This window comes from Phasianus colchicus, chromosome 3 (assembly GCF_987193195.1).
Source record: "Phasianus colchicus chromosome 3, bPhaCol1.hap1.1, whole genome shotgun sequence".
Classification (NCBI taxonomy): Eukaryota; Metazoa; Chordata; class Aves; order Galliformes; family Phasianidae; genus Phasianus; species Phasianus colchicus.
The window spans coordinates 14,247,293-14,270,059 of record NC_143438.1 but is presented as its reverse complement, the minus strand read 5'-3'; the positions used below and the strand labels follow the sequence as shown (position 1 = coordinate 14,270,059).

At 41.9% G+C, this 22,767-nt stretch overlaps 1 long non-coding RNA gene across 5 annotated transcripts in view; it reads left to right on the top strand.

Annotated features, from left to right (window-relative positions):
* The window catches only part of LOC116226407 (uncharacterized), a 47,331-nt gene extending 33,715 nt beyond the window's left edge, over positions 1-13,616 (top strand). For 3 of the 5 annotated variants that reach the window (XR_016465440.1, XR_004166312.2, XR_016465435.1), the window contains one exon: positions 1,491-2,103. This is a non-coding gene — a long non-coding RNA (uncharacterized LOC116226407). Of the gene's footprint in view, positions 1-1,490; positions 2,104-13,568 lie in introns of those variants that run through there. The other 2 variants (XR_016465434.1, XR_016465437.1) reach the window with 1 other exon arrangement.
* Positions 13,617-22,767: the final 9,151 nt, after the last annotated feature.

The following is a 22,767-nucleotide window of genomic DNA, read 5'->3' as shown; positions in this document are numbered from 1 at the left end:
AGGGCCCCATTAATGATCTTTGGTTAAAATGTTTTTATTGCAGTGTTCTCTCCTCTCCTCTCCTCTCCTCTCCTCTTTTGGTCTTTAAACCTGTGTCTCTGACTGTGATCTGTGCAAAATTATACAAAACAGGAATCCCAATCCTCTAAAGAATTAAGGTTATTTTGTTTACCAACTTCTTATAAACCTTATAAAGTTTGTATTTACCTTCCTTTAAAAAAAAAAAAAAAAAAAAGCACATCTATGGGGAAAAAAAAAAAAAGGAAAAACTTGTTTTCAAACAGGATAGCAGAATATTAAATACGCGTTTTGTGTAAAACCAAGCTGGGAAATAGAATAATCACCTGTCAAGGCATTTAGTTAATATTTACTATTTGGCATCTATATCTCTGTAACAGACAGGTGTCCCACAGGAGTGAGGCTTCCTTTGTGCTAACAACTACAGTACAAACACACAGTGAGAGACAGATACAGGTGCAAACCCATCACAGTGTATGTATCACAGTTGTAATTTAGCACCCATTCTCTGTAGTCTTAAAAGCTCCTCAATTTTTGCTCCTGTGGTCAGTTCAGGGTGGATCCTTCCCCAGGTAATTCTGGAAGTGAATTTCATTGTATGGCATACAGATGTTTTACTAAATAAGTGGTTTGAAGTTGTGAGTTGTAGCACCCCAGTAGCATTTCCATCCTCTACTGCATCAGCACAGTACAGAGGTTTATCCTTCCTCTGGATGCAATAGCATTTAAGGGCTCTTTGAAAATTACACAGGAAAATAAAAGTTTCTGCATTTGGGCTCTGCAGTTGTCAAGCCTATTCTCTGTGTCAGGCTGAAAAATTAATTTTGTGAATCCTTTATTTATGGTAACTTATGAACTGAGACCTCATTTTTGACAGTATTTTTGCAATGAATCAGTACTGAAAATCACAGGGAATCTTGGCAGTTTTAACTGAACTTTCTCAAACATTACGACTCATGAAAAATTTGACAAATTATGCGATCTTGTATTTGATAGCATGTCCTGGGACTTTTTTAAGCTCTTTACAGCAGTCTATTCATTTTTACTCTGTTTCAATAATGTTATATATTTACTTTTCCAAGTGAAATGTGCTGTGCCCTATAAAGTGTATATCCCAATTTATATCTGTCAGTTTGAACTAGTTTAAAGTTACAGTTTCACACTGATCAAATGATTTTCTAATAATGTGATTATTTCTTAATAATTGTATCTGAAAGACAGTTTGAAACAGTTAAACATTGTTCTGATCAGCCTTCTGGAAAAAGAAAGCATAATGAAAAAATGCTACTTGTGCTTTGCTGTTTTACACTGCACAAGCTTGCTATGTATTTGCTGCTTTTCCACTGCTTTGTAGTTTATAAGATTCCTAACTGAACATTTGCACCCAACTTCTTCCTTGTGGATGTAGATTGTATTTTATTTTATTATTTTGCCATTTTGCCATCTGTAACATTTAGCCTTCATCTGCACAGCTTTTCACAGCAGCCAATGTGTCACATAACTTCTCTTACGAGTCTCCTGAAGTCCTGGGGGTCAGCCTGCAAAGTGAAAAATGCAGAGATCTAGGAATGGCTCAGCCAGCTGAAAGTTACGGGAAGGGAAAGGCTCCAGTTTCACTGAAGGAAAAAAAAAAAAAAAAAGAAGAAGAAGAAGAATGGCTCCTTTCAATGCAGACGGAGGCAGTCTGGCTGAGAGTCAGTGAGGTTTAAAAATCCAAGAGGTCCAATAACTGAAAATCTGTATAGATTCAAAGTAATATTTTAAATACCGCACAAGTGTAGATAAAATTTTTTTTTTAAAAGCGTGTGATGGTTTTTCCATCCTCCTGGTGCACATAGCCAACCATGTCCCAAAACCAGGCAGTATTTCTTCTCCCTAAGACCCTGAGCACGTGTGTCTAAGACCTGTCCATTTCGTCAAAGAATGAGGGTGAAGAGCTCCTGTTGGATTGACCCCTTTTGTCACTTTTCAGTGAGATGGGGATGATGGCTTGTTGTTTCCAACCAAAAACCCACTAGAAATTTCTACTGCTACTTTGCTGAAATAGAAATGTTGCTGTTATTGTAACGCTGATGTTCAGCTAGCAGCCCAGCAGCAGTGCCTCCACTGGCATCACAAGTGTTTTTACTTCTAGTGGTAATGCTCTGGTTTGTGATGTCCATTTCATGACAAAAGAAAAGGCCATGGGGTCTGATGAATGTGGTGCTCAGGGACATGATTTAGTGGAGGGCTGTTAGAGTAGGGTAGTATGGTTAGGTTGCAGTTGGACTTGATGATCTTGAAGGTCTTTTCCAATCTGAGCAATTCTATGATTGTAAGCTGCCTCTCCTTGGGTCTCTCCTGCTGTCTGTTTGCCTTCCTCTCTCTCCTTTTAATGCTCCTATTCACTGTTCCAGGTTCTCCCCGTAGTCCCAGACAGGCTCCAAAGCCTTGTATGAAAACGCAGGGAGAGGGCAAAAGATCAGTGAATAAAAGCACTGAGTACTTACCTCTTAGAGCCTGTTATACTGTCAGCTCAAAGTTAAAGTGCAATAAATCTGGTAGTCTCACGTTGGTCCCCCGTGTGCTGCAGTCCACCTCATAAAACTACTACATAATTAAGTACAGTGCAGCACAATTGGCAGTCTCTGCTCAGCGAAGGCCCAGCGGTGAGTGCATAAACTCGCTGACGGTCCCTGAAGGTGGATGCTTGAGGTGCTGGGAAGTGGGGGCAGGTGCTGGCTGCCAGTGCAGCTTTCCTGTGAGGAGGGGGCAGCTCGGCCCTCCCTCTGCCAGTACAGCTCCATGCTGTGGGTATTTAAAGAGAAAAGAGGGGAGCAAGCAACATGGGTGATGCTGGGGAGAGTGGGAGCAGCCATATGGCACCAGAGAGATGGGCATCACCTGCTGCAGAAGCTGGGGTCTCCTTCCTAGGCAGGAAAATGCCCCTCATGCTCTGCATCTGGATTGTCTGCAGAAAGGCAGGGTGCTGCGAAGTCTCTCTGTTTGTGGACTTTGCACCCAACTTTTCTCTTTAGCAGAAGTGACTGCAGGGCAGAGGAGTGTGGCTTATGGGAGTAAGTTAAGCCTTTTTTTTTTTTTTTTTTTTTTAAAAAAAAAAAAAAGGAAGGAAAAAAAAAAGAAAAAAAAGATGAAGGAAGAAAGAGAAGTGTTTAACCACCAGCTAGGCAGCTAGCTGCAGCAGCAGGTCTGGCCCTATCCTGCTGGTGCCCTCTAGTGCTTTGCTACCCAGCTGCAGAAATGATTTTTGAGCTTGGGAGAAAATCCCCAAGTACAGATAATCTTCAGGTTTTGTTTGTATTCATGGTGCTGCTGTTGTTTTCTCTCTGGTATTTCACAGCCTGCTGCATGCAGGTGTGCACTTTGCCTGTGTTTGTGTGCAGTGATTCTGCTGTTTTGGGGAAGGATAGCTTTTATTTTGAGTACTTGCACTGTATGACAAGCCACAGGTGGCTGTATTTTTCAGGCTATAAGATAAGCTCTCAGTTCTCTCTGCCTCCCTCTAAAAAGAAATTTCAAGCTTTTTGTCACTGAATGAAGTGGTGTGATGAGAGGAGGAACGTGCAGGATACCCAGCAGTCAGAGAGGCCACATTACAGACAAGTAAAAAGCATCCATAGGAAGGCTGTGAAGATGGTGAAGGTCCGGAGGGCAAAGTGTATGAGGAGTGGTGGGCATGGAACAGGCTGCTCAGAGCTGTGGTTACAGCCCCAAGTGCCGAAGTTTAAGGAGCAGTTGTACACTGCTCTCAGACATAGGATTTGGATGTTGGGTGGTCAGGAGTTGGGTTCCTTCCAACTCAGGATATTCTATGATCCTGTAATTGTATCAAATTAGCCTTAAAGTCCACCTGGACAAAATTCCTGGATGAAAAAAAGAGGATGTGTTTAGGTAAATCCAAGAACATATCTAAATAATAATAATACCTGGAAACTTTACAATCCATTTAGAAGCTTCCTCCTTTTTGAAAGTTCTTGTTTCTTATGCAAGAGCCTGTTATCTTAGTGGAAAATAGTGTGACCCATCCAGGTGCTGGCAGAAGAGAGTTCATGGGCGTTGCTGCTCAGATATCTACAAAGAGAAAGTGGGCAAAGGTATGAAGAGAAGTGGTATTGACTGCCTATTTTGGGGGTGAGAAATAAGGGATTACAGAAAAAAAAAATTGTGCATTCTTTGAAAAGAATGCAGAAATTTTCCAGACTATTTGTGGCAGAGGATTTTGTCTAAAGAAATCTTGTCCATGAAATTGGCGAATGAGTTAGGATTTGTTTGTGACTTTGTGGTAAGCCTCTTTCATTTGTAGATGTCTCCAAACACTCTATGAAACTAATTTAAACATAACTAGACTCACTGATAGAAGTACCTAGAACACTTCGGAAAGTTCATCTATAAATTCTCATCCCCATGATGGAAAATGGGCAATTAGATGACCAAAGAGAAAATTTAACTGTGCTAGATTGATGTGGTCTATGTGTGATTGCAGATCTGATTATAGAATTCAAGAGTGAACTGTGTTTCACTGTAGGTGGAACTGACACTCCAAGTATAAAAAGTGCAAATGCTGAGAGGTGCAAAATCTGCACTGAGAGCCAGACCCAAAAGGTATGCCAAAACAGCAGACAGAGGGCAAGTCTTGGGTCTTTCATTTCTTTCAACAGTTTTTAGCCTTCATTTTTAAGGTGCAAACCAAATTAAGGAACTGTTATTTCAGAAAGCAAACTTTTTGGTCAAAGTCACTTCTGGTATTTGGGGAAGAATATTTTAAACAACCCAATGGTAGATTTCAGCTGTAAAGCTCACTAAAATCCTTTTCTGCCAGTTTGTCTGGACAAATTGCTCTGGTGGTACACTGGGCAGACTCTGAAGCTGGGCTGTTTATACATAACACCTCTGTTATCATTACTGTACTGAGGTGTCACTGGGTGGCCTATTAGGATGGGCACTGGAGCTGCATCTGGATGGAAAGACTTGTTGGAAGTATCTGCATTGGCTTTGAGTATATTTAGACAGTTGAGTGCCCAGGGATTTAAGAGACAGTATTGGTAGGACAAGTCTCATTAGAACTCTGATTTCCTGGAGCTTTTTAGTCCTCTGTGATGTGCTGAGTGAGCACTTTGCATGGTACCTCATGGGGATGAAATGTTGGTAGGGCTGTGAGTGCATGGCTGGTGAGGGAGATGGGTGTTCTGTGAACATCTGTGATGGCATGAGGTCCTCATCCTGCCCTATAAAGTTCCCAGGCCAGGAGAGGATCACCAAGTACTCCCTTGCATATTATGACTGACAGTGGGGGTGGTTTTGCCTAGCAGGAGGTGCCAGAATGGAATTACTTTCATCCAGAATCCCGCTTTTGGTCTGATGAAAGGAAGTGCTGGTGGGGAATTCCAACATTTTCCACGTTGTCCTGGGACAGAATGAAGCCTCATTACAACTAAATTCATGTTTGAGTGTAGAAGTGTTTGTCAAATTAGTCTTATGCTATCTAACTCAGTTCTTGGGTTAGATTATCACAACTATCTACAGTCTGAAACCATAGCACTGTTGGTGCTGGAGCTCTTTTTGGTGACTTCAGGCCCCCTAGGTAGCAAAGATTAACTGTAATATATGTCAGAGAAGCAAAAATATTTTTTTCCCTGTAGATGTAGGTGATGGCTTGAGGTTTTTTGCCATGCAGCAGAGGAACTTGCCATGGAAAAGAGCATATAGCAGAGGATGCCCCAGGAACCTTCTGTGCTGGTGCGGTCTGAGCAATAAACTGCTCTGCTTTCTGTCAGAACATGGCCCTAGCAGCCATAATAAACATATACACACATATGTCTGGACTGAGAAATCCAACACTTAGTATGAATCTGGATTTGGAGTTCATCTATGTTATGGATTAAGGTAAAAAATTCAGGCTGAAGCATGTTGTGTTAACAGTATATGTAGAAGATTTGATTCTGTGAGGAGGTTCCTTCTTCTGGTCAGTGTAATCTGTTCTCAAAGTGGATTCTTGATCAGTTGCTTTCAAGTAAAACCGTGGAGAAGTACCCTGGAGATATCAGTTCCTGCTCTCCTGCCCTCCATGGGACTAAGAATCAGTTGAAGATAGATGGAGCTGACTCCACCAGCTTGTAGTTGCCTGGGCTAGTCATATGTTGGAGCAAAGTGCAAGAACACTCCCTGTTACTGGTCTAAAATGGTACTGGGGAAAGATGACTGAGTTTATCTGTGATCTAGACCTATTAAAGTTTGAGTCTGCACAACAACTCAATTATCTGTACACATCTACTGCAGTCATTTAATTCCTACTTTCCACAACCATCCTGGGCTTTTCTGGAAAATGGTCATTCCCACTGAGACAAACAAGAGACCATTCATTAGAGCGAGATAAATGGGAAGAGAGACAAGTATTCTTTTAAAAGCACATTTAAAGCCATTCCCCCCAGCCCCTATTCCCATTCCCATTGAACGGATGTCCATCTGGCTACCAAATGCATCACAACCTCTCTTGGCCACTGTGGGAACCTGCCATCAGCACGCCAATGGTGAGCCCGACACCTCCGCAGCCATAAAACCTGGGCTCTTTAATCCACAGCTGAGGATTACAGACCCCAGCAGCCAGGCAGCGGCGGGACGCCACCTAAATGTTGCCATGCTGGGCAACTGGGGTTTTAATGCCTAACTGTGAATTTCCTACCTCGTCTTTTTTTTTTTTTTTTTTCCCCTCCTTTCCTTTTTTTGGGGGGGGGATTGGAGAGTTCTCTCACTACATTAACTTTCTTGCAATGCATTTCTTGTTGTGTGAATACTGCCGCCCTGTCAGCTTGGCACTGAAACGCCGTAAATCTGGTGGTCTCGTGCCTGTCCCCTGTGTGCTGCAGTCCACCTCATAAAACTGCTACTTAATTAAGTATGGCGCAGTACAATTGGCAATCTCTGTTCGGCCGCGAAGGCTCAGGGCTAAGCACACACATGCATGCCTGTTGAGCTGGTGCCGAGAGGTGAGGTGAGGGACCTGCCACTGCTGGAGCAGGGAGAAGTTTCTAAATAGAGGTGACAGAGAAATCTCTTAAAAAGTGTAGAAAATGGCTTATAAACTGTTAAAGGCCTGCCCCTCTAATCACAGGCTGGGGTTTCTAAGCCTGCAGGAGAGAGGACACCTTCCTTTGAATAGAAGACTTCATACAGTCAGAAAAGTTTGAGAATTAATTACGATGGTTTTGGGAAATTAAAATGAAAGAACATTAATAAATTGTTAGTGCAATGAAAGCGATACGTTACAGTTACCCAGAGGCCTTGCTTCCATCTATCTCACTCAGGTTAAGTAAGAGATGATTAAAATTTCTATTTTAATTTACCGTAAAGCCAATATCTGGAGGAACTTTACAGGCATTAGTGCACTGTTTCTCCTACTGCTCTTGTTCTTTTTACTTTCTTTGAAAGTGTGCAATCTGAGTGTTGGAAAAATTAGATGTTTCTGGATTATGTATCAAGTCATGATTGGGAATCAGTCTCTTGATTCCCATTGATGCACTAAACAAGTAGAATGCCTTTATTTCTGACCCATAATTTGTAAGAACTTTAATTAGAGCATTATCCCTTGCCTTATTTCAGCTTTGCACCTCAGCAACATGGCCACTGCTGTAATGCCAAGGCTCTCTTGCATCAGTTTATAAGAAATCTCTGCATTCTCTTTTGCTGCACTTTGTTCCTCCATACCCTTACCACAGGTCAGCCTGGATCCATCCACACACCATCTACACAGGCAGGCAGCACCCTTAAGAGTAGATTGGGTTGAAGTTGGCAAGACCTAAGTGGCTTGAAGCAGAGACAGATACGTTATAGTTGGTTTTTTTTGCAAGTGGCCCTGATGACTGATTTTGTGAGCTGGAAAGTGTAGGCATGGACTTCATCCAGATATTTAGAAGCCTCATGTTTGGTGACCAAATATGGAACTGCTGCTTTTGTCTGAGTACAATCATTATTTCAGTTAAAACATGGCTACTATTAAAATAATAATGAATGGTTGTAACAGCGACTTGTTCTTTCCTTGTTAGTGATGTGTGATGACTGAACTACTGACACATGATGCTCACCACAAGCATCATTTTTCATACCTGAAGTCCCACATCATCTTAGTCATGAGCCCTGTTCACCCCATGCTTATTCTCATAGGCTATGAGCTGTGGTGGCCTGTGAAAATCAAGAGCAAACAACAATAAAAGCCAAGTGTTTTCAGGCTGCAGAATGTATTGGTTGAACCACCAGGCCCTGGATCGACAGCAGCGGAAGTGATGTTGGACTTGTGTCCAGCAATCATTTCAGCTTCTTTTTCAGACCCTTTTCCGTTCACATGAAAGTCCTTCAGAGTCAGTGGGGATTTTGCTGTAACAATAACAACAGAGTTATTCCCAAAGTTTCTGGCATGGGAATTCTATTTACTAACAGCTTTATGCTTTGTGAGTTCTCCAAGGAAGGCAATTGTTTTCTTCTGTCTGATGTTGGAGATGGAGATCTAGGGACAGGTGGTGGATTTCCTCTGTCTTCTGGTCTTGGTGGTTGAAGGAAAGATCAAGGGCGTTATTTTTCTTTTGCCCTAGCATCAGTGCAAATGCATTCAGAGCTTACTGAATAAACAAAAAGTATTTGTCTTCAATACTTGTTCAACTGGATACTATTCAGAACAATCCAGACAAGCGAAAACAAAGAATACCTGGTATGGGCACATCTGTAAGACCAAAGGAAAAAGAAGAAACCCTCTAAATCACAGAGCGTGTATTTGTACATTGCCTGAAATATATTGCATTTTTTTCCTGTTACTTATGCACAATTAGTCTTCAGTGAGAAGAGAAACTCAAGTGGTGTTCACCATCAGAAGAGTGCACAGCAGTTTAAAGCAGTTGCTCAGAGCCTTTCCCATTCCCATTGCATTGCACTGCAACAGATGCAAAGCCAGCAAGAGCACCTTTCGTTCAGATTTAGAAGAATGGGGAGGAACAAGGAATAAGTAGCCCATCTGTCAGAACTGAAGAGGTAAACTGACATCGGAACTCAATCTTTTGGAAAAACAATTCTTGCTAATATTGTCCCGTGTTACAGAGTTTGAAAATCAGATTAAGGTAGTTGAGAGTAGTCAGGTAGAATAGCAGTGTGTGCCAACAGTCTAGTAAAAAAGTTGTAAGGAAAATACGGCTGTTAGGATTTGGGTTTGCCTTTCCATAAGGAAATGAAACTAAAAGGTGGTTTTATCCTATGCTTTCCTGTGTGTATATGTATACAGGAAATGACCCAGCTGATTAGGCCAAATGGCAAGCATGGAAACTGGTGTGCAGACACTACAAAGCACTTTCCTGGAATAATGACTGTAGTTATGCTGTGTTTTGCCACCAAATGTGCGACTTTTTCAGCTAGACCCCAGGCACCTCATGCCAGTTACCACGATGCTGATGAGATCGTGGTAGCATCCTGCACAAGCTGGGAGCTGTAGTGCAGATGTGGGTGCAGCGGTTCCTGGGATGGATAAGGACATCCCATCAGCTGCCACCACTCAGGGTTGTTTATGCAGGAAGGGATGGTGATGCTTTTCCAGCTGGTGCTGTGCTCTTTGGACAATGACACAGAGAAAACTCCCATGTTACCTCCCATTGGCTGCGGGTGAAGTTTGGCTGAGTCTCAGTGGCACTGGCATTTCTCAGCAAACTGTGCTCCTGAATGTGAGGTGGTCCTCTGAACCTTCTCTGGGCTTAAGATTTCTGCTGCTTCCAGAAACACTGTTTCTGCCTCAAAAGTGCCTTGAAGATGCTTCATGAGTACCTCAGATGACAGAAGTATCAACATCATTTTCTTTCCCTTCAGCATCACGTTCTGTCACACAAGGATCTCTGCCAGCACAGAGATAGTCCGCATCCTTGCCTTGCAATTTGGTTACAAAAACATGGCACTGAGTGATCTAGGCCCAGCATGCCCCGTCAGCCCTCGCTCTGGCCAAGCTCCCGATGGATGCCTGCCCTTGGCTGCTGCTCCCACGTGTCCGCCTGAGTGGGTGGAGGAATGACTCAGACAAAATTTGACTGACTGGGAGAAACCTGGCATGGGGGTGATTTAAGGCAGGGACTGAGGGGTGTCTCCTGTGGACAGATGTGGTAAACAGCTTTGTGAGAATGCTCTTTCACCAGCTTGATAATGTCCTGGCTAGAATTCAGTTTTCACTGACCTCATTGTTTGTTACTTGAGGTTAGTCTTAATTTTGGAAAAAGTTTGTGAAAAAGAAGGTAGCTCTTCTTCATAGTGCTGTACAGGAAAAAACAGATCCTCCTCTGGCAGAAGTCAGCGTGAGTCCATTGTCCTAAATTATTGTTATGGTCTGATACTTCTAAGATATGAAACAAGAATGTTTTTGTTGGTAAATGGAAAATGTTAAAGGCAGTGGCAGAAATCTTGTTTTAAAAAAAAAGAGAAAGCACAACAAAAAAAACCCAAAACACATGTTCCAATTTACAGGTCAGTTGATATCCTCCCCTGAGGCTGCCTTAATTTCTAGTTTGGACATGTCAATAAATCAATGCCACAAGCCATCAGCGAGGCAAGATCCAGCAAAGCAGCTGCCATGTGAAGACCAATCCAAATGCACGTAGCCAAAAATCTCTCAATACTTTTTCTTACTTCATTAGTTTATGCTTTACATAAAAATGGCTGTCTTTTTTTGCAATGAATGTCTGCCTTAAGATAGATATGTCTACGTGATAAACTTGTTAAATAAAGAAGATGAAATAAGTTCCTGTACAGAACTTAAATGCAATTCTGAATTATGGTATCTTTTCTTGATATATGTTCCACTCTTAAAGCACCAATTTTGTTCTTGTAGATAAAGCAGCATCGTTATTTAAAGAAAAAAAAAGTGATGATTTTATGCTTATACATCTCAGGAGAATGTCACAGGTGTGATTAATAGAGGGTTGTAACACAAATAAGACTCTCTGGAGAGCAGACTCTGCCTCATGCTATGTGCATTTTTCATTGCTGTGCAACATGATTATAAAATGCTGTCTTACAGGATCCTTAAGGTTTGACTTTGATCTAGTTTGTGTTCTGAGATGAATGAACTCGAGCAGGTGAATACAAATTACTACCATGATTGGACTCCTGTTGTCCATCTACTCTGCAGAGGTGCAGAAGTCTGCATGGTCTGTGAGGCCCAGAGTGTCAAGCCTTGGTCATGCTGATGAGTTGGAGCTCGGTAAGAGAGTTCACCCTGTGGACCTCAAAGCCTTCTTACTCCAAGAAGAAAAAGACATCAGGAAGTCAGGAAGATGGGTGACAGAAAAGCATCAGAATCTCTTCAGTCTTCAAAGACCAACATGGTACTCTCTTAGATCTCTGAAAACATCTGTAACTTTGGAAAACTTAAATGTCCAGGATCAAAAAAAGTATTCTGGGACGCTGACTGCTTGAAACCTGTCATGCTGGACACTTCCTGCAGAAGTTAAACTAAACAAGTAGTTCCCGGAACAGAAAAACTAACACCAACCGGTTTCCTACCAATCTATTTCATAAAGTCTTTTCCTCCTCTGAATTCTCTGTCTCAGACGGGAACGGCACATGGTAAAGGTTGTATATTAGGGGAGACATCAAGAACAACAAACGATTTATCTTCCTGGTCATAGAGGTGCAAAAAATCTTAACATATTGGAGACCACAACCCTCTCTGTCAAATGTGGTTGAGAGGACTAACGATAGTTACCAGTGGGGAACAGAAACAGACAGACACAGCATGACTGCATAGACCTTGTTTCCTTAGGAAACTGGTCTCAAAACAAAGCACAGAAATCTGATATATTTATAGCAAAAGAGGTGGGGGGCTTTCCTTTCCAGAGGAAATGGACTGCTTTCCTGGGCCTGATCCTCATGTTACTGGAAACTACTTCAGTTCACACTGTTCTGCTCTTCCAGGTCTGGGAACCTGTACAGGTCCTGGAAGAAGTTAACAGTGTCAGAAGCACTACCAAGAGATGCCTCAAGCACTCCGCAGGAATTTTAATTTCTGTATTAACACTATGTGTGAGGTACATCTAAGGCATATACGGTGCGTAGAAGAATCAGTCGACTGAGATGAAAATCAGCAAAAGAGAAAGGATCACATCGAAGACAAGCTGCCCTAGCTCCAACTCCATCCCATACTGCAACTTAGTAGATACCAAACATAACCAAGTCCAAATACCTTTTGGACAATGTGATGGTAGCAAGAGCATTGTGCTCTCCTTTGTAGGTGAGAAATGAAGAGAGCAGAAGCAAACTCAACACAAAATCCCTTTGAGAGAGCAGAAACCAGGTAATCTGTTTCTGCTCTCAGATGTGAAGTTCCCTCCCACGGGTGAAAGATGAATTGGGTGAGTGAGAAGAGGCAGTATTGTTCAGCAAGCTAAGGAACACGGAAACCTAGAATTTTTCTGCTCTATCACTAACTTTCCAGTCTCTGTATACCACAGTGGCAGCCCAACCTCTCAGGAAACCAAGACATGTAGATACTGGGATGCTGAACACCAAAGACACCTACTAAATCCAATCTCTGACAATGCGACATTGTTCCCAATTTAAACTTTGTTCAACATCTTTTGTATTTCAGATTCTTGTGTTCAGAATTGGCTGTGGAAAGGCTTTCTGCCTTGTACTCAAAACACCCCAACTGGGCTTAAATTACTAGTTAAACATTATGAAGTGTTTTTTAAAGACCTGTAAAATACAGAATTATTTGTTATATAGCTAAGCTTTTATTATTTGATCTTTCATCCAGAAGTATTTTGAAAAGCCAGGAATAAAATGGCTTTCCTCCTTGATACACTGATCTTGTGTCCACTGATCACAAATGTCGAGTACAGCTGTCCACCCTAGCCCATGCTGGGTGTTTCTGACAGCCCCACACAGCCTGTACTACCTAATTGCCTATAGGATTTTTGTCTGTGGTGACGGTGTTCGGCTATTTGGTTCTTCTTCTTATTATTCCTAGAAAAAGACAAAGCGGAGCTTTCAGAGATTTTTCTAATCTGTCAGCCTGACTCCTCTATTACTCCCCCGTGAATTCTCACAGCTACAACTTTCTGCCTGTGTGCAGGGCTGATTGTGAGATAATCTTATCTGATGATGTCAGTTAATTCTAAGATGATTCTGAAACAGGCTTAACCGTATGATTCTATGATTCCATGGTAAAACGAAGTAACAGAATTTCTCACAGTTTGCTCTTGCATCTTTGCATTGACTCAAATGACATGTGTAGGCCTGTCTCCCTATTTTAAGGCAGCCATTGCTTTTCAATGGCTGTTTTATGCCTGTGATCAATATACCCTTTCAACAATAATTTATAAGAGATTTCACCATAACTCCTGTCTATCTTTTGCTGACTTAAACTGTCAACAGTACAAATGTATTGTGTTCAATGAACGTCTAAGGAGCAGCAAGCTATAGCAGAGAAGCTCTTTGTGCTTATAAACAAAAGCTAATAGAAGATCTATATTCCTCTTATTTTAATGCTCATTGTTCTTCCTGGCACTGACCTTTTTTTTGCTTTTCATTAGGATCCACTTAGGAACTAGCAGCCTGATTGCCTTTCTCTGTATAACATCAGGTATGTTATGGCTCAGTGATGAGGCATGCTGTCTTTCCAGAGTGGAAGTGCTAACACATTCTGGGGGCGGTGTGACAGAGGAAATTGGACAAGTTGCATTCAGTTGTACTGAGTTTTTTTTTTTAAAGTCAGGTCTGAACACATCTCTGTACAACAATGTAACCTGGATGAAAAGCAAAGGCTGGATCTTTCTTCGGCTTCTAGCGGAACAAATGGAAACAGCATTCGGAGTCAGCGTATCTGTATGAGTGCAAGTGAATTGTAAGACTCAGGGCTTTGAGTTTTGTGTAGGCTGCAGTTTTCTTGGAGTGAGCTGCCTTCATGACTCAAGACATACAGTGAGCTGAATTTATGCTGTAATCAGGTTTCATTCTGGTGGGGTTTAATACAAAACTTGTAAATGTATGACTCTGCGTAACTGTCACCAGAGTCACAGATAGGAATTTCTCTGAGTCAGAGAAGTAGTGTTGGGAAGGTGAAATACAGAAGCCTCATACAGCCACTTGTGCAACACATAACTGAAGACATACCCTCCACACCATGTTCAGCCTCTTCTGCTAAATCCATTCTTAAGTGAGGATGTGATATATTGCTGTGACTATTACTGCAGAAATGAGTGTATATCTGTACTCAGAGCTGGAGTGAGAATAACAGTGTGCAGACAATAACGACAGAGTTTCATTCACAGACAATGGGTTTTGGAGTCCTTCGATGAAACAGAACACTGTGGATAAAAGGGCTATTTAGGAAGTTTCTGTGTATATGATATTTGTGCTTTTGTCGCTGACTTGCTTCCAATAAGACAAATAACAAGGAAATTGCACCATTTTTATAACCAGTACAGTGAAATAGTATTTAAAGGTCCTTTTATTTCAACATCAAAGCATACATAAAAGAATAATTCATTCCCAATGGGATAACAAGACAAGACAGGACACTTGCTCTCTTTTAAAGCATGAGATATTTCTTTTTTCCACCATAGACCTGAAGAAAATAGATCAGCTTAAAATGACAAACTGATGCCTTTTGTCCTGTTAGCAAAGTAATGCACTCAGTACGAGGAAGAGTGAAATCAGTATCTCTAAAAAGAAAGAATAAAGATGTACAAGGTAAGTTAAATGGAAAATTACTAGAAATAGTCACTATCAAATGTATATTGCAATTGTATCTGTTCTTTTGAAAGCTTAAATGAATACCAGCATTCAATCAAAGAGGAAACTGTAACAATTTAAGTGGTTAGAATAATTTTCCTGATTAAATCAGCCCCAAATTCCACTGAATTCAGTACAGAGCCTTTCTTCTACTTCTTTCTCCTTCCCTTCTGCTGCCTTCATTGCATTAAAACAAGGACCTTAGGAGGTCTGGATAAGTAGCTCATTCCACACCCTGCCCATGGGGTGTCTTGCTGGCAGCTTGTTGGCATCAGCACGTGGTGCAGGGTCCCCTTCCACATCAGCTATGTATGCAGGCAAGCCTGGTCCAGGGGGTTGCCCTCAATGGAGAGCATGGACATGGGCTGGAGGAGCAAGACTCCCATGCTGAGTGCTTTGCAACCAGGCCTCAGGCTCAAAGGAGCTTTCCTGCAGCAGCCGGCACGTGCAGAGTGTCAGCCTCTACGCTCCCATCTGCACGTGTGGGTTTCCATCGCGGCCCCAGCGCTTTGAACAGCCACTTTGTAGGCGAGTAGGGAAGAGGTAAACCAAGTGCCTGGGAGCGGGAAAGGGGGTGGGGAGGAAGGAAAATAAATGTGAGAAAGCTTTAGATGTCGTCCAAGCGTCCATCTGGTGGGTCCTTCTGATGTTTCCTTGCTGAAGGCCTCCCACTGAGCATGTCTCAGAAGGATCCCTCCTTTCTTTCTCTCATGCCAAAAACTGAGTCAGAGGCGGGTTTTGTTAGCAAGGGGTCATGAAAGCTTTGTTCAGCCTGTCCTGTAGCCTGTGCATTTGTTTAGGAGGATATCGAGGCCATCTGAGACCTGGTGGTTCATATTCACACAAAGTGGAGCAGCCTTAACCTGACTGGGATACACTGGGATACGCTGGGAAACCAGTGCCTCTGAAATTCATCCAGAAGGTGCCAGGCCAGATAAAGGCCAGGGTTGTCCCAAAGCCTAAGAACAACTGCTGCACTGGAGAGGGGGATGGGGTGGGTTACTGATTAGTATTTCTAGTCATATTTCGGGCTGCTCATTCATTCTGACTTAGCTAGGAAGAGGGAGCAGGGGAAGCGTTTGCCGTGGGCACAGCAGTCAGGCTTCTGACCCATGGCTGCTCTAGGGGAGGAAAACACCTTGCTGCGTGCCTGCCCTTTTCTCAGCAGATCTGGCTGGGGTTAAGAATTCAGCTTTCACCCATGTACCTTTTCTTCTTGCTTCTTCAGGGCTCCCCAGAGCAGCTGTGCTGCTCCTGGGTCACTCTGTAAGGTCTTGCAAGGTAGAAATTCAGGGAGGATTACATTTTGCAGATGTTCATTGGATGAAAGCTTGGTATTTTACACAGTGGGAGAAGAGTACGCGGTGTAACAGCTCTAGGAAGACATGGTGTGAAAGATAAAAGAAACTGGAATACCAGAATGAGAGCAACTGATTTTAGAATGACTTTCATTAAAGTTTGGGCTTTATAATGTTCTTCTAAGGGACCAAGAAATAAAAGCAAAAAAAGTAATGTTGTTATTCTACTTGCTTTGACAAACATACAAAAAAGTTTTTTCTTTTTTTTCCATTTTATTTTCAGCTTGGGACCCTTAGGTTCAAATTAAATTTAAACAGATGTGCATCAGCTATTTAGTTTCAAATTCTTGAAGAAAAACTGTCTGCATTTCCACTGATATGAAGTGATACTCAGTCACTGTAAAATGAAAGCCATTGTACAATGCAGCTATTTATCTTGCTCACTTAAGATAAAGAAACACTTTAAATGAGAATGTAAACATGTCATTAAGGCTCGCTGAAGGAGGACACCAAAAAGGTTACTTTGGAAAACATATGCCTGAAATTAGAAAACAGAAAATGAAGCACTCTGTTAGGAACCTTAGAACTGTTAGGACCTCATCCTGGCTGGGAGGGAAAGTGCAAAGCGGGGATGAAGGGAGGTACAATAGGATTTCAAGAGTGTTTTGTGTCCAGAAGTTATATTAAAAAGACTTAAAAAGAAAATACATGGAATTTTATACTATTGAAATGCTGGTAGGAGGTTTCTTTTATTAATACAGCTCTCGGTTTTCTTCTCAGTGAGGGTCTGGGCTCAAAGTCTTCTCACAGAAAAAAAAAAAAACAATTGCTCTTTCCTGTGAGTGATGGGAACGCAGGGGCAGCTCCTCTGCACTGCTGTAAATCAAAGCATCTCCAGACACATCTGTGCAATGACACCAGCTTATGTGAAATGAAGACGTGGCCTAGAGTTTCCAGACAACCGGGTGATTGCACTGCAGTCCATTTTGGTTTGCTCTTTCTGCTATTATATATATTCTTTCCAGTGTCTATCAGTAACACGGATGAGCAGTTAGGACAGAGCCTCTGCAATAGCTCAGCTCTGAAGTGGAGTTGGGTGCCCCTGCTGTGCAGAAAGAGGAATGGGAAGGTGATGTGTATGCATGCAGTCACACAACCAGCCATTTCACACATACGTGTATCTTTCCTTCCCTTAGCCCTTTTCCTCCCTTGATTTGAGCTCTTCACAGAATCACTGAATCACGGACAAGTTTGAGTTGGAATGAAACTTTGAAGGCCACCTAGTCCTACTCCCCTGCAATGAACAGGGACACTTACAGCTACATCAGATTGCTCAGAACCCTTTCAGCTTGACCTTGAATGTCTCCAGGGACAGGGCATCTGCCACCTCTCTGGGCAACCTCACTGCCCTTATCATAAAAAAAAACTCTTCTTGTCCTGAATGATTTCCTTGTTTCTCTTTTTACTGCAGCATTCCTGTTTCCTCATTATGCCTTCCCTTTAAAGGAAGCAGGAACATTTTTAAATGGCTAGGAGATGTTATTCAGTGGAACTTTTGTCCTTCCATTTCCTCCTGAGCTGATTTAATTCCCTGCCTGGTACTTCAACAGGTATAGTCTCCTTACTGTCTCGTCTGCCAAAACCTGCAGCCTTTCTTCGGTCATTCCTTGCTTCAGTCATATCCTAGTCTTTGAATTGGGCCCATTTTTCTCCCAGTCCCTCATCTGCTCCAATCCCTCAGGCAAACCCACCACCTCACACAATTTATTTCCTGCTTTCCTGGTTCTGTGTTGTTTTCATCTCTTCTTTTGCCCCCAGAAGTATTTGAACTCTACAAGCGCTTCGCGTTTCATACTTTACCTAAAATAGCATTTTTATTTCTGCTCTGTTCTTTCCTGCCCTTGGTGATCTGCCGTGACTGCTCCTTTTGTCTACTTTCCCCACTCCCATCTGGGGGCCTCTTTCCATGCTGCCTTCTGATTAATGTGTGTCAATGCCCTCCATTTCCTTCTCCAAATCACTTCTTGAAAGCCCACCTATTCCATGAAATGTAACCATTTGAAAATTACCTCTTTGGGTCTGGCGAGGAGCAATTTCAGCTTATTTGATGGCGTGAAGCCAGTACAAAACCAGTACAACCATTGCTTTCATGTTTGGTTTGATCACTGATCCCTCTTCGGCTGCAACACCAAGCTTCTCTGGTGATTATTTTCACCTGTGTCATAGACACCCTTGAGCCATTAAGAAGCAAAGCAGGAAGAATGTGTGATGGTGTCTCTATTTCCCTAATTTCTTGGGTTTGCAGGGGTAAAATGGCTTGTGGATGGGTCACTGAGCCCACTCTGTGCCTCATGGGCCATCACCCCTTTCCATCGTCTCTTCTCATTCTCTACTTCTCTTCTATATGTGCCATTTGAGCTCTGTGATGGACAAGTTTAATGAGTGCAAAGTCTTCCCACCATTGAGATCCTGTGCAAAGCAAGTATTTCTCTGCTATGGAGGAATTCCCAGGTGGAACAATTTGGGGACAGGGTCTTTGGGATTTCAATTTTTGGTCAGTGTTGTGTTTCTCAGTGCAGCAGGCAAAGTTTCAGTGCTTCATAAATACTATTCGCTCTAATAACTCAATAATAATAATGCTTTTTTTTTTAATGGCTTCATTTTTTATAGGTGCAATTATGTTGCATGTATTTAATAAATTTAATTTAAAGACATCTCTTTGCAAAATTCCTCAAATTAAGTTGCAATTATCCGTTTTCCTATGCAAAGGATTATGAGTGTATATTGGACCTAGTCTTACATTTTTTATTTCTCTCTGATCCAGCCAAACTCTTATAAGAAGTATTTTACTTACATTTAAACCATGTCCCATTGATATCATGGGAGCTTCAACATGACTGTGTTCAGGAGTATTTATTTTGGCTGTTGCATCATTACATATTTAGACGAGAGGAAATAGCTGTGTGCCTTCTAAATTGCTAACACTAAGGGGAGCACTTAATCTTTAGAATATCTTAACTATAAATCCAACATCAACACGTGTGTCAGAAAACACATGGATTCTTTGTGCCTAAATATTCAAGGATTATGATTAATGTTTAATGTAAATCATACGCTAAATGCATGGAAATTGAATGCCAGTTGCTTTAGGTTCCATTAAAGGACTTTAAAACCTATGCTTAATGATATTCTTGAAATATCTTCTGTATACCTCCTGCCATCTGTGCTTCCTCATGGCTGTAAGTCTCTCCATCTCAAGCACTATGTCTTTTCTCCTAGTCTCCAGGCTTTGAGTCAGTTACCCTTGGAACACTGAACATGGGGAGGGAGAATGCGAGTGAAAAGAAAGGACCGTGCTTTGCCTGCAGCTCACAGCTGGCTGAGTCAGCCAAGGGGATGCAAGGGGAGTCACAAAAGTGGCTGGAAAAAGTGAGCAATTTCCCTGACACTTAGCTGTGGTCACAGGCAAGATGGACGTATGGGTCCTAATTCTTCAGACTCTTCTTCCTGCAGCTCCCAAGACGCCTTCCAAAAATCTGTTCCTTACTGGTTCCTGTGGCTTGCTGAAGATCTGAGACTGTCCAGACAGCCCCATCATGTTGAGAGGCTGGCCTTGGTTTTGCTTGGGGTAACCTGCATCTGTTTCTACCCCAGGGCTAGTACAGTGATGGCAGGCTACAGAAAAAAATTGTCATGGAAAAAGATGACAAGATTCAGCTCCAGATAAACACCAGTGCTCAGTAAACCTTCTCTTGGGAAGGTAAACCTCCCTGACCCTCAACATTGTCAGTGGCAGTGCTAAGAATCCTGTGATGCTTCTGATGATCCTGCATATGGCTATGGTCCCTGCCCTTCATGGTTACCTTTCATAGAATCAGAGAACTGTTTGAGTTGGAAGAAACTCTTACAGACTGTCTAGCCCAACTCCCCTGCAATAAACAAGAACACCTACGGCTGGATCAGAGATCCCTCCAGCCAGGTCAGGGTGTCTCAAGTGTCTCTAGGGATGGGGCATCCACAATCTCTCTATCGTTAGAGAAATGCCCAGAAATTTCAATGGTATGTGAGATCAGAAGTGTTGGAAGTCACAAGCAGCTCTCAGATACATGTTGATTCCTCTGCGTGAAGCAGTGCCTGTCTGCATCCTGTGGCCACCAACAGTGGAACAGGTGTGGGGATGTTTATTCTGTGTGAAAATATCTCCTGTGTTTTTCTTGTTGTTATCTTGGATTCTGAGATAACTTCACTGGAGTATCTCAGGGATAAGCAGTTGATTATTCGCTCATTTTTACAGTGAAGGATCTACTTACCATGCCAGTATCACCCTAATGATGTGAGCAGATATGCACAGTTTGTTAAATAGGTTGTAATTTGTCTGTTGATAAGCTGAGGAAGGACTTAGCTATGACACTACTAGTAGGTATGACAGTTCCAACTTCTGTTGTCTCTACAGAGGTATTTTATATTCCACTATTCCTGGGAATAGTGATGATTAATCCCCTTCAAATTATAGCAGAATTCATGGGGATATTTGAGGGGCTGCTATAGGCAGACCAAGAGCAAAGAATTGTAAGGTACTGGAGGAAATCATCATTGATTGTCACTTCAGTTCAAGTCAGAAATTCTATGACAACTTTCCTTGTCTCAGAAGTAAAAGTGCATTGATTAAATGGAGGCACTATCCTGATGCAAGCTTAAAACTTATATTCCAGGCTTTGCCTTGCAGTTCAGTATGCAATATCTCTCCTGTCCTTGCAGGCAAAATGCAGCAGACTGTGTGCCATGGGATCCAGCTGAGAATTCTGGCAGTGAATTAAAAAAGTCAGATTTCATTTTGGAAAGTGATGGTGATCATCACCATCAGTTAGGAAGTTCACCTACATGTTTTTATTGCAGCATTCTAACGATGGTGATTGCTGTCTTGTTTCAAAGCACCACCTTGGCAAAAGGGAATTAATGCTTCAGATTTTAGTTCATTGACAAATGGCCTGCAGTCAGCCACTGCCTACTTTCAGTAACTGATATACTGGAAAATAAGCAGAAACATTTTTGCTTAATTATGTGGCTGCAGTGGCTGTGATTTATCTTGTGATTGCTGTGCACGTGTGGTATTCAAGGAACAGAGCTGATTTTGGAACTCACCACCACGTTATGACTTACTAATGTTATAATTTAGAAATGCCAGTAATTGCAATAGTTTTTCTCTCACTCCTTTTTTTTTTTTTTTTTTTTTTTTAGGCATTTTTCTTTATTTCTATTATTTTGAGTTATTTGAGTCTCATTCGATTTTCTTTTTATGACTGAGGGTTGCAACGGTTCATCTCTATTCCTGACTATTGCCAAGTGAGGTTTCAGGCAGTATGCAACACTCCAGGTCCCATGATGAGGAATAACTCATGATGCATTTAAATTGTTCATCGACCACAGGCATGTGATGAAGAGTGATTTGAGTGAGAAGGACTCAACTGGGATGCTGTGCTGCCCTGGCTGCATAGTCCCACTCCTGCATTCAGAACAGTGGGAAATAGCTAAGTCCAGCATCTACAATGAATTTACTCCAACTGATGAATCCAAAGTGGGTTTCTTGATAAGTATTGGATTAATTAAGTCTTCTGGGATTTAATTTTACTTGAAAAATACAAGACAGAGCAAAGCATGAAATAATAGCTTCTCATTCTGTCACTTCAGCATTGTGATGTTTGTATAGCCTAGACAGTGATGTCTCATTTTAGACCCACAGAATTATAGGATATTTTAGAGTTAAAAGATTACATTACTAGTAACAAGTAAATGTCACGCACGTCTTTTGGTTGTGCTCTCTCAGTCTGTGTTGTGTGTAATGGGATCTGAGTTCTCTGGAGTCTGCTTGTGTGTGCAGATGGGCATATTTCTGGTAAGTGTGATCAACACTGCTGAGATTCACTGTAGATCACTGCTGTTTTAAATAAACAAACGTGTCTTATGTATCATCTACAGAGCCTTTCCTGTTTCCAAGCCCACACACTCACAGTATGAGAGCAGGCATGTCTGTGCTTCCTTGTTTTGATGAGGTGGGGGTTGGCCTCTTCTCCCAGGTAACAGTGACAGAACAAGAGACAGTGGCCTTACGTTGCACCAGGGTAGGTTCAGGTTGGATATTAGGAAAAGCTTCTTCTCCAAAAGAGCGGTCAGGTGCTGGAATGGGCTGCCCAAGGAGGTGGTGGAGTCACCACCCTGGGGGTGTTCTAGAAGCATGTGGGTGTGGTACTAAGGAACATAGGTAGTGAGCAGCAGGTGAATGGTTGTACTAGATGATCTGAGAGTTTTTTTTCCAACGTTAATGATTCTGTGATTCTAATTTCCCTCAGTACTCCTTCTGTGATGAGCTTGGATTAAACTTAAGCAGACAATCAGAGAAAAAAAATTAGAATGCCTTTTTTCAAAATGCAACAGCTTAGCATCACATCCATCCTAAACTATTAGAAGCAAAACTAGCAATATACTCGGTGACACTCACTTGACCAAACTGATGGACAGTCTGGATGGGCTACTGGATATTTGTTTTATCATTAGGCTGCAATTAATCCAAATGCTTAACACATCTGGTAAAATTACTACTTTTCCCACACTAAAATGTGCTGTTGTTGCAAGTTTTGCAGGGTGGTATTAACAAATGTAGTCTTTACAGTTAATTTCACTAGTGTGTGAGCAAATGTTTGGT